At 39.7% G+C, this 17,216-nt stretch overlaps 1 protein-coding gene across 3 annotated transcripts in view; it reads left to right on the forward strand.

The window, feature by feature from the left end:
• LOC126272349 (uncharacterized) overlaps positions 1 to 17,216 on the forward strand; it is an 81,971-nt gene that overhangs the window by 36,540 nt on the left and 28,215 nt on the right. The window lies entirely within an intron of this gene.

The raw sequence follows: 17,216 nt of genomic DNA on the forward strand, positions 1-17,216 counted from the left end.
CTTTTGTCATAAAAATTATCCGGGTATGGTACCATGTCATAATGTATAAAACTACTGCTGCTGGAGAAAAACCAATGTTTCGGTCACAGTTGCAGTGGGCTTCTTCTGGGTCTACTCTAGTTAGAGTGACAAAGTGACTGAATGGATTCAGTCAAGTCATGAAACACAATAGGTGGGATGAGGTGATTTGTCAGAGTGTATACATGGATGAGAAAAAAATATTTCCCGGTTAAAAATTTCCTGGTTAAAAATCGAATTTCTCCCGGATGAAAACACACTTTTTCTGTGTTAAGTAGCAGTACAGTTTTCCTCGGAACTGTAAAACTTATCAATCCTTTCAGTGGTTGTGGTTTTATACACCGGAGTAGAATTTCCAGGCACTTTAGAAAGCGAAACTCAGGAGAAAAAATACGTTTTGGAAAGATGTCTCATGTGCAGCAACATGCACACTGCATATTTTCGTATTACGAAAGTATAAATTCCAATTCCACCAAACACTGCACGTTACTTTCCGGAGGACTGAAATAGAGATTGCGATGCGCTTTTGTAAGCCAGTTGTAGCTCATTACAAACGATCTCGCTGGCCGATGACTGCGGATATTCAGAGCATAGGACAAGTGATATGGTCAGCCAAAAGCAACATCACTGTTAAGTAGCACTAACACATAAATAGGGAAAGATAATGGTTTAAATTAATATACATAGTGTTGCTACAAGAAAAGAAAAGCTTTTATGTATAAAATTGGTCTCTTAGATTAATAAGCTGTAAAAGTAGCTAAGCTTTCACACATAATTTATTTATTTATTTATTTATTCATTTTTTGCGTAAGTTACACTTTAAGAGATATCACACAAAGTGCCAGTAAAATTTTTGACGACAACATAAATGTCTGATCTTTCGGGCTCGAAAATATTGTAAATGTTCGTACTTTGAAAGTAACGCTTTTCAAAGAGCCATTCCGAATATTTTCCCACGACCTGTTAGATTAGTTTCAGCAGTTGCCAGAGAGTGCCAGATAAACAGGCGTCGCCGCACTTACGCAGCCACAGTGTTGCATTAAAAGATCTTACATTATGTCATAAAAGAAACAAGACATTAGAGGATACTCCAAGAGCATTGGAATTTTGTGAACCACACTAAAATACATCATTCGGCTTTAAGTGCACATTCGTATGTCCAGATTCAGATGTAAGTTTTCTTGGAGTGCCAGTACTATATTATCTAATGTTTGGTTCCTTATGAAGGCATAATGCCATATTTGCTAGAAGATGAAAACGGGAACATCTAATGCAGTTAACAGTTGAAACTAGCCAATAGTGTGGAATTAAACACTTCATTTCAAATAAATTTACTGCCTCATCAGAAAAGATTAACAAAAGTCAAGTGTCTTTGACAAATCGACAAAAATAACTTCATTGTTCTGCAAGGCACTCAACGCTTGACTGTCAAAAAGGTGGAAACAAAATAAAATCTGAAACTAACAACATATTTTAGCCCTCCGTAATTATGTGAATGTATTTTAATTCACTTGATAGCTCCCGGCCAAGACATCTGTTTTGTTTTCATTTGACGTGAGAGCAGTAAACGAAGAGAGAACTGCAAAATCACTTAACGTAAACATGGGTCACGTGGAGACTACCACCTCCCCACTACAACTCAGACTGCTCCGTGCATCAGGTCCGGATCGACGATATTTCCAAACCGGGGCAATACTAGATAGTGGCGCTCCCCCTCCCACGAGCGTTTGAGGTTGGACGCGAAAAATTTTAAAAAATCGACTTTTGTAAAATATCTTCATTTTGTAGCACACATCTTTCTGAAGAGTCTGATACATGAAACATATGCTCGAGGGAAAGTAAGACATGTTATTTGGTCTTAAGTGTGCCAAAGTGCAGTGCCACACTTCTTCACACAGCATTCTTCTGTCGCACGTCTCTGAATTTCACTCTGTGGAATTCAAATATGTAATATTTTGTAATGGGTTCCATCAAACTATATTCAGGACAGTGGAAATTAAAATGTCCTGTGGTGCCTCTCCTGCTCCCAGTCGGCCGGTTTGACACCCTGCCCCTCTTTTAAAAAATCTCGCAATTAATACTGGATGGGATTATTTGTAACCAGCATAACAAGTACTCTTCAGAAAATTTGCAGTCTTTGTAGCCTATTAGCTAATAACTTGCTGTTTTGTGTGACATAAAATTAAATATAGGATACATAAAACGAGTAAAGACAAGTGACAAGCAAGACAGTACACATTTCTTCAGTCCTTAATTTCTGTCTAACCTTGCTGCAGCTTTACATGGTGTCCTTTCGTTTTTGTGAAAGGATCTATTATCTCACCAAACTTCATCAAAAGTTTTTCCACTTCAAAAAATGAAATGATGTTGTCTAATACTACAAAAGCTGTTAATACAAATTGAACCCAAGACCAGACGGAATATAATTCACGAAGTACCACTGTCAAATGCCTATTAGGCCAACTACAAGCAAAAAGTGTTATGTTTGGATATAGTTTCACATTTCATTCATACTCTATAGCTTCTGAAGCATTAGATCGAAAAGTAGTAGTACGAAATTTTTATATAAATTTGGAATTGTCATATTCTTTTGTAATTTGTGTGAGTCCCTGTTTCTTCTCCTTTGTTGTTCTAACAAACAATCTTGTCATCACTAATTATGTAACTATTCCTGCCAGTGTCAAAACTTATTCTCTGGTTAACTTCACTAACCCTGCTACAGTCACCGGTTTAGTTAACCCGCATTTATTCTGCGGTTAGGCGTTATTACGTGTTCGTACAATGAGTTTTCCACATTACTCCCAGAACAGATCTTTAGCGGCTGCTAGCCGGGGACTGTATAACTGGCCCTTAGTAGCATGGTGGTCTGGCCAAAAATTTTCTGTCAAAATTTCATTTTCTTGGATATATGGAGGGGAGAATACGCAATATTTGTTGCCTGTTATTCCTTTTATTTGTTTATTTCCACTCTGGTAGTCTGAATCTATGGAATTCGCTAGTAGTTATAACAACGCTAATCATTTGCAAACCCAATGAACCACATAAACGGCGATTGGCATTCATCCGTTCAGCTTCATTCCGCTCAGCTCGTATAGACCCGCCCCTTTGGCCTGCAGGAAAGTTTATTTCTAGTTGCAACGGGGATTCCCCTGGCAGAGATATCACTTACACTATGCACGCATTCAAAAATCAGCTTGCAATTATTTCAGAAATCAACTTAGAATTTGTTCAAAAATGTTCAAAAGCCAACAGGGATGCGTTCAAAATCATATGAGTAATTGATATACCAACGAAAGCTGGATGCTAGGCGCTTTGTGAAACAAGGTCTATTTCCTCAATAATATGAATTTGGCGCCCCCCCGCTGAAACTGTCGCCTGGGCCAGATACCCCTGTTTGCCCCCGCCCCCTAGTTCCAGGCCTGTTGCGCATACGTGAATCTGGCTGATGCTGCAATTGCTTATACTGCTAACTACCACACTTCTGTAGCCAGAAGAGGGTACTACTGCAATTGCTTATACTGCTAACTGCCACACTTCTGTAGCCAGAAGAGGGTACTACTGCAATTGCTTATACTGCTAACTGCCACACTTCTGTAGTCAGAAGAGGGTACTACTGAAACGCGACTCAACTGTACATGCGCATAAGCTCACTCACAACCGCTCAAATGAATCTAATGTAAACAATTGTGACGTCACGCTCATCGGAGGCAATTTGTCATGAATAGTCTTCCTAAAGCCTTTAACACGTTTTGCTGTTGGCAAACGATTGTATGAGCCATGTGTTTTGTTGTTGTATATGGTGCATTTCCTTTGCAACTTAGTTTTACTTTTTTTTTCTCTCGTTCGTTTTTTATTGCTGCAGTATTATTCTGCAGTAGCGAGATACAGTAATATTCTTTGTTAGCGTATTGGTTCTTGCCAGTCAAAGTTACAAAAATTCAACTGAAAACTAAAACAGTGAAAAATTCCCAGAATTCTAAAAAATTCCTGGGTTTTTCATGGTTTTCTCCCGGATGAAAAAATTCCCGGATCTCCTGGTTGTCCCAGATCGTATACACCCTGTTTGTGGCAATGTGCCTGTTTACTTGGACAGCATAACTCTACAGTGGTTCGAGAACAATGAAAAGAAGACGCTCCAGGCCAAATTGAAGGAGAAATTCAGTGGCAACCATCAGGAACTCCAGTTAGTGGAAGAGCAGTTGAAGAACAGAGCCCAATGTCGTGGGGAAATATGACACAGAAAATATACAGAATGTTTTGGTCCTATACCTCACTGTGAATCCGAACCTGAAAAAAGCTGACAAAATCTCACATTTAATGAAAGGAGCTACAGAAGGCATGCACTAAGCCCTTTCAGTAAAGGATGTCACAGTAACAGAGGAAATCGTAAAGTGGTGTCAGCAAATTGCATAAATGCAACAGCAGTAGTTTTATATATAATTAGGTGCCATACCCAGAAGACCTTTATGTCGGCTGACTCTGACCACAGAAGCCTATGTAGTTAAAAAATTGAGCTGTTGTTGGAAAAACCTTTGAGAAATATTTAAACTTTGCATTTTTGACTGTAATTATACTCAGCTCTTTCACCCCAAAGTTTTGTTGTTTTATAAGTTCAAGTAACTAGTAACTCACAGGCAGTTTGCGAGCATCTCTCTGTCACAAACAAATTCAGCCTCCTGCTGTTCCCCTTTCTTGAAGAAACCTAAAGACTAGTCTTTTTTGCATCTATCTTTCAAGTGATGTGGTTCTAAGGGATGCAGACTTGTCATGGCAGATTAAAGTTTTGTCTCAGTCTTACTTATGTACACTGACAGACCCAATATTCAGTCTGCAACACAGCTTCAGTCTTTTATAATGTTTCACTAAATTTCTACTTCTTCATAGGAAAGATGATTTTTTTTCTCTCTCTCTGGTGTAATTTACTCTGTATGATCCTTGTGTTTAAGTTTGTTCCCTTGAACAAGCAACAACCTTTGCATGAGCAATTAAAATATATGGTCAGGAGAAGGGAATGGAGCAAATGATGGTAATGCATCCCATAGTCAAAATTGATGGCAAAGAATAGGTGACACACATGTCCATTTCCTGTAGTGCACTAGAAATTGATTCTGGTAGTCATATAACTTGGTTATTAATTTTGTAAATGTGATGTACTTAACACTAACTTTTTATGGATCATGCAACCCTCAAGTTTCCCAGTGCTTTCATGAAAATAGTGTGATAAAAAGGTACATACACTGCCCTGATTCAGCAGCCAGCAGTGGTGATGTGAGTATAGCGTCAAATTCATAGTGAATCAGCAACATCACCCACAAAATTTCTCTGTACCACCAAGAGAATGTGTGCTTATATGGAGCATACTTTAGCATGAGCTTTTGATGAAGAGTTTGTGCTATCTATCTAATCTTCTAAAGATTTTAACTACCTTTATCTTGGGGCACTTTAGTAATACTGCTAGTCAGCTCTGAGTTTATTAGAGTCAGAACTCTCATAAATATTTCTGTGGCTATACTGATTGTGACTGCGTGAGGTATAAGGCGAGTCTTGTCCTGAGGCTGTTTGTCATGCATCAAGCATTGTCATAAATCTGAGGCTCCTACCAGTTGGAGCCTACTGTATGATGACGCTCAGCATATTGCATCAAGCTGTGGTACATGCAGTATGGTGAATTGGTTAGCATTGCTGTCTGGTGAGCTGCAGGTCATGCCAGCTCAAACACAACAATCAGAAATATCTGTTGTTAATATTTCTCACTTGTGGAACATCTTGAAATTTCTTATGTTTTTTATATTCTGGAGTATTTGATGTTTTTGTAAATTGCTGCACTCTTCTTCCAGCATATCAGTTCTGTTCTGGCAGTATGTTGGCATTAGTAATAAAAGTGCATTCAGTGCTAATTGTTGTACTTCATTGACAACCTCACTTTTGGGTTTGGACTTCATTCTGCATGACATCATTTGGAGGCGAATGGATACTTCAAAACATCTATACCATTGTAGCTCCAATTAGGCATCCTAAAAGCCACCATCTACATGTACGGGACTGGACTACAAGCAGTACATCATTCCTAAGGTTGGTATAATCAGGAGACAGATGATGGACTGCAAAACAGCAGTCAGTCATCTCATCAGGCATCCATCAGTGTCTTCTGAAGACTCTGGTCAGTGCCTGACAAAGTGACTGAATGGATTCAGTCGAGTCATCAGATACAATACAGTAGGTGGGATGAGAAGATTTGTGGCAAATGTTCATGTTTACTTGGGCAGCATAACCCTGCAGTGGTTCAAGAACAATGAAAAGAATGTACTCTAGCCCAAACTGAAGGAAAAGTTTAGTGGCAACCATCAGGAACTCCAGTTAGTGGGAGAACAGTTGAAGAACAGGGCCCAATGTCATGGAGAAATGGCGCAGATGAATATACAGAATGTTTTGGCCTTATATCTCATTGTGAATACAAACCTGACAAAGTCTCACATTTAATGAAAGGAGTTACTGAAGGCATGCACTAAGCTCTTCTAGTAAAGGATGTCACAGTAACAGAGGAAATCATAAAGTGGTGTCAGCAAATAGCAGAAATGCAACAGAAAAGAATTGGATGAAAGAGGTATGACGAGCTGCTGAATATGGTCCATATGGCAGTTGTGAAGACCACCATGAGCTCGCTCTCAGATACACCATATAGTAAGAGAAGAAATATAGCAGTATATGGCAGCCAAAATGTCAGGCCGATTACATAAGAGGTAGCAGTCATGAATGTCAACATCATACGCCAGGAGCTGATAGAGAATGTTGAAAAAGAGGTATATTGATCGTTATATATATAATTGAATTCATTGTTTTAGCAGAAAGTAGTGACAATGTTATTCTTGTGAGACTTCTTGCAGGCATGATAAGCAGCCATAGACTGTGTAAGGTATGAGCCTCCAGATTGACAAAGCTATCCCAACCACCATACAATGAGTATGATTGCATACCTGTGTTTGCCATTGAAGATGTTATTCTGCCATCTTTGTCAAAATGAGTTTGTCATCAATCAGGATGCCCTGTTAAACTTTGAAGCTTCTGTTAGGCTTACAAACAAAATCTACATGCCAGTTATGATCATAAACACTGTATGTGGTCAAGGAGAACTTCAGATCGCTAACTGTCATGAACAGCCACAACCCGTCCCTAAAGGTATGTGTGTAGGAACTACTGAACAGGAAGCACAGCAATAGTGTCATTGTCAAAGAATCTTGCTCTGCTACCACTGCAGACAAAACAGGAGAGAAAGTTGCTATTGACCTATTGAACTACCAACAAGATCTGGCCAGACCAAATGACCAAGGAACAATGCTGGCAAGTGATAGCCATTCTCTGTCAATTTTTGGGTGCTTTGAAAATCTGAGTGGAGGAGAGACAGACCAAGTGGTCCATGGTAAAACACTTTATCAACGTTGGGGATCATCGACCAATTAGCCAGTGTTGCTGGCTGAATGGCAGATTGTCCGAGAGGAAGTGGAGAAGATGCTGCATGATGACATCATTGAACCTTCAGAGTGTCCATGGACCTGTCCTGTGGCCATCGTGGTGGAGAAGAAGGCTGGCACATGATGCATCTGCATTGCTCAACAAAATCATGAAGAAAGGCATCCATCCATTGCTACGCATTGATGCCGACATACTGGATTGCAAAAGGAGCAAAGTATTTCTAAACTATAAATACACAAACAGGCTACTGGCAAATCAAGGTCAATAAGGCTGACTGGGAAAAGACTGCTTTCATAACTCCTGACAGTCTCTATGGGTTTAGTGTTATATCATTTGATCTGTGTACTGCTCCAGCCACCTTCAAACATTTGATGCATAATGTGCTTTGACACCTTAAATGAATGACATGTCTTTGCTATCTGGATAAGATTATCATTGTTTTGAAGACATTTAAAGAACATCTAAGCTGACTGACAACTGTAATGAAGAATGTTCAGGTTGTGGGCCTCCGCATGAATCTGAAAAATTGCCTGTTTGCCCCCAAAGCAATGAAAATTTTGGGGCTTTTAGTGAATGGCAAAGGAGTCCATCCCAACCTGGAGAAAACAGGAGCTGCCACAGATTTTCTCTGTTTGTACTACCAGTGACTCCTAAAGGACTTCCGTCCCAGGCATGTCCCTTGTAAGAACTACTGCAGGGAGATGCCAGATTTTCTTGGAACTAGGTGCAAATATGGTCTTTCCTTGTGTTTAAGGAGTCACTAACATCTTCTCTAGTGCTAACATTGTGTGGTGAGAGAGCAGAGACAGAACTACACACCAACATTAGCAGTTAAGGGATAGATGCAGTTCTAGCGGAAATGCGGAAAGGTGCTGAAAAGGTGATAGCTTATGTTTTGAAGCTTATGTTTTCAGAGTATTGTCCAAGTCCAAGATGATTGCTCTACAACTGAAAAAGAATGACTTGCAATCAATGGCGCCATCAACAAGTTACAGCCATGTTTATAAAGCAAACCATTCACTGTTTTGACATGCCCCCATTCCCTATGCTGGCTGACCGATGTGAAGGATTCATTGGGTTGTCTGGTGACATGGGAACTGCAGCTTCAGGAGTATGGTGTCACAGTGATATTTGGCAAAATACAGTAGTGTGGATAAAATATGTCATCACTGCATTAAATGACATGAGTGCTGGACAGAGGGGAGATCCAGCACTGCTGAAGACCGTAGAAGATCCGAAGGAGGAGGGACTAATTAAACGAGAATACCAGATAAGTAGAGCATTGTATATGAGGAATTATGAGCCAACAGAGTTGTAATGGCTTTTCACTATACCAGCTCATCTACAGCCATCTGAAGTATTGCCATGACACTCCAACATATGGTCACCTGGGATTCGTCAAGACTCTAAACAGAATCAGATGCAGTTATCACTGGCCAGATCTGTACGATCTGTTAGAAACTGTGAGTCACTGTAAGGAATGCCGACGACGGAAGCACTTGCCAAAATTACCTCCGGGGCATCTGGTACCAATCCCAACTGCAACAGTGTATTCCACCTAATTGGAATCAACTTCTTGGGGAGTTGTGCCTGTAGTTGACTAATAGGGTCAACAGATAATAGTCTGCACTGACTGCCTCACTTGCTATGCTGTCACCAGTGCTGTGCCAACTGCTGAAACTCCAAAAATTGTGAAGTTTCTTGTTGAAGACATTATTTTGAAGCACGGAGGTACCCATGTCATGATCTCTGAGTGTGGAAAAGTTTTCCAGTTAGTACTGGTATCAAAGGTAGTTTCACACTGTGATAGCGGGATGACAACTGTCTGCAATTCTCAGATGAATGGGCTCACAGAATTCTTTAATAAGTTGTCGGCAGTTGTCCTTTTGATGTATGTTGATGTCTAACAGAGAGATTGAAATATGAAACTGCTCGTTGCGACATTCGCATACAACGCAGCAATGCAAGACACCATAGGTTTCACACTGTTCTTCCTGCTCCATAGTCGCGAGGCTTAAACAGTACACTAGTATGCAGTTGATACACTGTTCCCATTTCAACAGGGTAGTATTCAGGACGACTGCGTGAAATAGATCATCATCAGGACCACAGGCTTGCATATGGAGCTGGACGCCGAAGAGAAAGACCTAGAGTGCCATAACACCAAGCATTGGCCAGTGAGATGCGACTCGGGAGACTTGGTATAACTTTTTACATCTGTATGGAAAGTGGAACTATCAGAAAAGTTACTAAAGCACTGCTTTAGTCTGTACTGTGTCCTTCCATCATCTGTCAGATGTCACTTGCGGAGTTGAGGATTTTGACCCTTCATCAAGAAGACAGATGTGCAGTTACATCATTCATGTCCTCTGTATGAAGTCCTGCTACACTCCAGAGTTGCAGATTGATGATGGGAGGTTCAAGGAAACTGAACACCACACACTGATTATGAAGCATTTACAGGAGGGCTACATTCAGTGCTCATCATAGTGAAAAGGATGTAACAATGTGACCAGACTGGGAGGATCTGTGAGCATCACCATGTAGAGGCCCACTGACAAGATCTATATTCAGTGTGTTGTATTTGACTGCAATGAGAATTTCTGAAATGGTGGGTCATTGTCTCTCCTGAAAAGGGGAGCGCTGCCACAAGCTGTGGTGTGTGCAGTGTGGCATAGTGGTTAACATTGTTAGCTGCCTTGCTGTGGTCACCACTTCAAACCTGACTGCTAGCAATTACTCATTATTTAGTATTTATCGTTTTGGGAAGGTTCTTGAAATGTCTTATATGTGTACACTTTGGTATACTTAAGGTTTGTATAAATAGGTGCACACAGTCCAGAATTTCAGTTCTGTTCTGACTATATGGTACTGTCAGTAAGAAATGTGCTTTCAGTGCTAAGTGTAGTACTTCTTTAATGACCCTGTCTTGGGATTTGGACTTGATTGGGGTTTTGACGTGACAATATTATGATGTAGCCCTTGGCCAAGTGGGCATGGATGTGTGTGGTGTCCTTAGGTTAGTTAGGTTTAATTAGTTCTAAGTTCTAGGCGACTGATGCCCTCAGAAGTTAAGTCGCATAGTGCTCAGAGCCATTTGAACCTTGTCAAAGCTTTGTCCCGCAGACTATGGGAAACGACTATATCCAGTCAACATCAGTACAGCCCAAGAAACATTTATGTAATTTTTGACTGCAGTATATTTCATTATTAAAATATGACAAACATCGACACTATATAGGGCTTTAAATACACTTATCATGGTGGTGAAAACGTTTACAGCATTATAATTCAGCTACAAGGAGCCACATATTTCTAATGAATCAAAAGGGATGCATCTTCACTTTTGAATGTATACAGAACAAAACCATAACTTGCTGGAAAGAGAGACATTCAGGAAAATCACACAAATGGATTTTTTCCTCAAAATCATCATATTTAGTCTCACGGGATATCTCTCTGACTTTTTTCCATTTCTTTTTATCTTCAAAACAAACTATTCTCCCCCTAATACTCGTATAGCTGTGCGGATTATGTCACATCTTGTGAATAGCTGGTTTTATTGGTCATGGCACCTGATGCCAACATTGCATTCAGTTCTTTCCCTAAATGTTTCTTGTACAATGTGATATCACCACTGTTGTTGGGTAACATTACAGAAAGAGAGTTCTTCATTCCTTTACTTAAATTATGTATTACTTTAAAATTCTAGTAAATAAACCATTTTAAAGCGTTTACAGAATTTATTTCTTCAGTGGATGGTCTGCTTCATTTTTAAATGTCAACTTCAATTTTTTTATGGTTTTGGAAGTGTTAAGCATTGAAACATTATGTGAAAGTGACCCTCAGTTTATGATATATACAGTAAGGGTCTACGGGTTGCACACAGTCATACAGTACGTAACTCGCGCTCGCCAGCCAACCTATCTGTAATGCTGACAATTTGCTTGGTCAGTACACGTGTGTCCGGCCACAGTGCGGCACAGGGAATAAGCGATTGGCTGCCGTCCACAGCACACCGGATAACTAGTGTGGCCTCTGGCGCAAATGTCTTTTTTCTTAGCTCACCATGGAGGCCTTTCTACACGAATGTAATTAGTGGCTGATAGGAAGTCAGACACAGTGAAAATGAGTGCGCGTAGCGTACGTGTTTTATAATCGGCCTTTTGTTAATAAAACTGTTTAAAAGTGTTGTCGTACCTCAAGGACCCACTGCTTACAAATCCTGACAAATATTTCGTGTAATTATCATCCGGGGCAACAACATAAACAACCCCCGTATAGAAGTGGTGTTAGAAGTGGTGTTAGAAGTGGGATGATTATGGAAAATCTATAGTCCTGAAGAGGTGCAGCACAACATGAACTTTGAGCAGCAGCAGCAGCAGCATGAACATCTTCCGACTACGCGGGGACATCCAACACTGGAATTCAGGTTGGTCTACTCCAGTTTGGCTGGAATACAAAAGGCAGTGGTCGATTTTTATGTTACGTTTGAGTGACTCATTGACGTTAAATTAGACGAAATGTCACAATTCAGTCAGAGTAAGGTTGTTGATCTACAGACTGTTATTAATAAACTGCAAGAAGAGATTCGCCAGTTAAAAGCAGAAAGAACCGAGCGTAACATTCCTAGAGAATTGTCAAATGACAGTTCATGCAGTACAGTACAACTACAATAAAGAATTTTTCATTATTGCCATCAGTACCAGTGTTTATCGGCAAACCCAAAGATGATGTGAAGGTGTTTTTTCGTAAACTTGAAGGTGCTGCCCTGTTAGGATCATGGACAGATTCTGATAAGCTAGTGGTTGCCAAATTAAGAATTCACGGAGCAGCACGAGATTTCATTAGCGTGGTGACTACTTGCGTGAAAATAGAAAATTACAATGAGTTTAGAGTGGTTGTTGTTCAGAAATTTAAACGTAAAAATGCAATCAGATTTTACAGAGAGTAGCTTTACAGTTTGCGAATGCGACGAGATGAATCTATCGAGCAGTTTGACGACAGAATTTGAAACATCAACGCTAAAGCGTACGAGTTAGTAGAAGATGAAAATGAAAACCGCATTCAGTTGTTCGAAGCCGACCAGAGTGCCTTGGACACATTCATTCATGGGTTGCATGGGAACGATGTAAGCAAAGCTGTTAGATTGGCACGATGTAAAACATTTCAGGAAGCAGTAGAATCAGCTGTTGGTTTCATTGAAGCACTAAGACGACCAAATGAGATACAGAAACAAGAATCCAGGGTTTTCGACACAACAGTACAATGCTACAGATGCAGTAAGCTGGGTCATAAGTGTAAGGGTTGTAAAGAGAATCGAATTTGCTATCGTTGCAGGATGCAGGGTCATGTTTTGAGAGATTGTCGCAACAAGAAGAAAAGTAATGCGAACAACAGACAGTCTGCCAGATCTTTAAATGAGTACGGGGACATACGAGCCACCATGCCATCTGCCTCCTGCTGGAGTCAGTGATACCTGTTAGTTCCAGCGAAAATCAGACCAGACCGAAAAATGACTTCGTGATAGGTGCTGTATATCAAGAGAGAAACATCAAACTACTTATTGACATAGGAGTACAGACCCCATTAATGTGGTGTGTCGCAGATAAATGGGATAAATTGAAACTCCCGCTATTAAAAGTGTGAGGATTAAATGGAAAGCTATGTAACTATGGAGAAGTTGACATAGAATTAATTCTTGGCCGAGGCTAAGATGAAGGTGAAAATAAAGATAAATACACAGCAAGGGTGCAAGTTGTTTCAAATAACGGAACATTGTCGGCGTACGTGGATTTGATTTCTTGTCCGCTAACAAGGCAGATATCTGTTGCAGAAAGAAAGATCAGACTAGGCCGTAGCAACTACAACCTAGGAAATCGGTTTTCACATCGTACTCAAAGGAGCAGCAATACTGACTTCATGGGAATGGACCGCCCAAACGATGCATCAGTTCAAACTGTCACAAGTCGATGTTCAGAAAGAGAAACTCCAGGGTAAAAATGCTGGTGTTTGGAAAAGGGTGATGTATCAATCGCTGAAAATGAAAATGACCAATAGTTGTGCCAAATCTGTAGCTTTTGGTTATTCTGGGCTCATTGGCAACATTCTGAGTGCCCTCCCCCTCCCAATAGATGTGCCAAATTTGTAGTTTTTGGTTACTCTGTGTGCCGATTGGCTACATTACCTGCGTCTCCTTCCCCCCCTCCCCCGTGCCTCTCCGAACGGAGTGATAATGCCTCCCAAGAACATAAGGCCATTGACCAAATACAGGTAAAGGGTAGAGATAAGGAGTTGACTTGGCAATAGGGTGTTAACTCTGGTGATTCAAGGATAGTACAATAATTGTGATTTTGTAAAACATTATACATTATAATTTGTATATTGTAGTTTTAATTTTAAAAGTTAATAAATTTATATTTATTTTACTCTTTACATATAGCTGATTCCTGTTTCTGTCTAAAACGGCAGTTGTTGGGTGATGGCAGGTAATCAGTTAGATTGTTACATGTTTGATGGTCAAGGTTTATCGACTTATGTGTTGAGAAAGATACATGGAAAAAACAACACACAACAAGCTTTTCTTCGTGGTCTGTGATATTGGAATTGTTTTGGTGATCAAGACTATTTAGTGCAAAAGATGGCTGCAGAGATCTTGATAGACTTTCGTCCTAAAGCGGTAAAATACTGGAACATATTGCACACAAGCAGCACATAGAGGGGAAGGACAGGATTGCCACATTCTTTATGGGACACACTTGTTATCTCAACATTTCATTCAACTCCCTGTGAATTGTGTATGCTTCATTGCACAAATACATGGTGTAGTTCTTTTCTCCTATAAAGAATTTTAAATACAGTAACTATCGAGAGCAAACCACTATTTCATCTGCTTTATTCTGGAATTCTACCAAAGATCTTAGAGATGAGATAATTAAGAGTTCTGTGATGCATAATGTTCCGCTTTCACTACCCTTTTGCAAACTTTTGTATTATATATGGTACATTCATTCAGATTGTGCTCTTTCATATTGTGTGCCATTTTTTGTAACAACGCCAATTGTATCTTAGATTTTCAGGGTGAAGCGTGGCTGAAAGAAAGAAAGAAAGATTAGTATTGTTAATTCATCGTTTCTTTTTAAAGCAGTACTGAAATGTTTTTAACAGTGCTCTGACTATAATTCTACCAAAGAAAGTGATGTGAAAGATGATTTTAGTTTTCCAAAATGATATTTTATGTGAAGTATTATATCATATTTTACGGACTATAAGATGCACTGTTTTGTTCGAAAAATTGCCTCCATAATTCAGGTGTGTCTTATACTCAAAATTAATATAAAAATGTCCATTGTTTGATTTAAAATTTACCCCTCCAGTCTTAAAAATGGCCATATATTCAATACTGCAGGAAACCCATCTCTATCTGGCAACATTGGATTCAACTGGCAGCAGCAGTCCAGCGATGTGATGAACGTAAGTTGCGGGGATTAAAAAGGTTGCTAACATTGTCTCTGTCCCACTCCACCATCACAAACCTAGAAAACTGTCTAGCCTATGATGTGTCATTATAGTCTATGGTGCCAGTGGACTTGAATTGAAAATTATTTGTGTTATGGGTAACAGTCTAATCTTTCCATTAGTAAGCTAGTTTTGTAATTAAAAAAATAAATTTAAAAGTAATAGCATATGCAGAAGAACATGGAAACCGAGCAGCTGAGCAACATTTCAGTCCTCCATCAACGAAAATTGTGATTGGCGGGCTAGTAAAGAACTAAAGGAAAAAAAAAAGTTCGAGTAGAGGACTGAATGCAAAATGGCCAAAACTAGATGATGGCATACTGAAATGGATTCAAGGACACCATCAAAATGGCATTAGAATTAGTACAAAAATGATTCAAATACTCACTCGTAAGCTAGTGCTACAGTGGAACATATCAGATTTTAAGGGTGGAGTTGGTGCTACAGTTTTATAAAGCGTCATGGACTTAGCATGTGAACCAAAACCAAAATATCTAAGACAGTGCTACAAAAGTGTGAAGAGGAAATATTGTCTTTCCATCGCTTTATTATTCAACATTAAGAGAAAACCAGTGTGGAACTAAGTTAAATAGCAAATATGCACGAAACTCCTTTGACATTTGATGTGCTACATAACAGAACAGTTGACATAAAAGCACGTGGATATAAAAAAAGTGCACTCCACTGTTGTCCTTTCATGTTGTGCTGATGGTCCTAAACTTAATCCAGTGATCATTTTCAAGTGCAAAACAATGCCAGAACCTTCCAAAATACTGCCAGGTGGTGGTGTTCACACACAACAAGGGTTGGATGGATGAGACTGGTATGAAATTATGGGTTAAGAGGGTGTGGGAGAGAAGGAAAGGTGCTTTATTAAAGAACATTTTTCTTCTTGTGCTAGATCAGTTTAGTAGTTATTTGAAAAATTCTGTGAAAGAAACTGTGACAGGGAAATAGGGAGGACTTAAAACTGCAACCTCTTGATGTCTCAAAAGTAAGCCATTTAAAGTGCATACAGGAGAGGAAAGGAGCAAATGAATGATGGATGGAACCTGACTTGAATTAATGCCAAAGGGAGTTTTAAAATGAGCTACAATCAAACAAGTGTGTCAGTGGATAACACATATGTGGTCTAGGGTGAGAGAAGACATTATTGTTACATCTTTCTAGAAGTGCAGCATAAGTAATGCCATTGATGGCAGTGAAGGACATCCTATGTATGAAGAGGACAATGATAACGACGTTGAGGAAGGAGAAGAAGAAGGAGGAAGAGGTTCAGATGAAAATTTTCAGGGATTTTTAAAGGCCAGTTTGATTTTCAGTGATTTTTAACAGTCAGTTCGGTTTATAAACCAAGAATTTTTTTTCTGATTTGCAGTCTAATAATATAAAATGGTAAAAACATTATTTTAAAAAATCTTAAAAATTTAGATGTGTCTTATAGTCCATAAAACGTGGTGTACATGATACAGGGAATCTTTGCGACTACATTTCTTATACCTCTGAGCAGATTGCAGCTGATTCCATCGTACAACGTTCATTCAAAGTTTCAGTGTTACTTTATTATTTCTAGTACGTATTTGAGTGCTTCCATAATTTAATGGGCATTTGTGATGCTTCCATTACAATTAAACATTGGAATGTGTGTTAAAAATGATAACCCAAATATTACTAACAAGTCTTCTGATTCAAAAATTAATCAACTTCCGGCTGAGGTCTTTGATGCTGATAATTGTGATATCCACTCCTGGAAATTGAAATAAGAACACCGTGAATTCATTGTCCCAGGAAGGGGAAACTTTATTGACACATTCCTGGGGTCAGATACATCACATGATCACACTGACAGAACCACAGGCACATAGACACAGGCAACAGAGCATGCACAATGTCGGCACTAGTACAGTGTATATCCACCTTTCGCAGCAATGCAGGCTGCTATTCTCCCATGGAGACGATCGTAGAGATGCTGGATGTAGTCCTGTGGAACGGCTTGCCATGCCATTTCCACCTGGCGCCTCAGTTGGACCAGCGTTCGTGCTGGACGTGCAGACCGCGTGAGACGACGCTTTATCCAGTCCCAAACATGCTCAATGGGGGACAGATCCGGAGATCTTGCTGGCCAGGGTAGTTGACTTACACCTTCTAGAGCACGTTGGGTGGCACGAGATACATGCGGACGTGCATTGTCCTGTTGGAACAGCAAGTTC

This window comes from Schistocerca gregaria, chromosome 5 (genome assembly GCF_023897955.1).
Source record: "Schistocerca gregaria isolate iqSchGreg1 chromosome 5, iqSchGreg1.2, whole genome shotgun sequence".
Taxonomy (NCBI): Eukaryota; Metazoa; Arthropoda; class Insecta; order Orthoptera; family Acrididae; genus Schistocerca; species Schistocerca gregaria.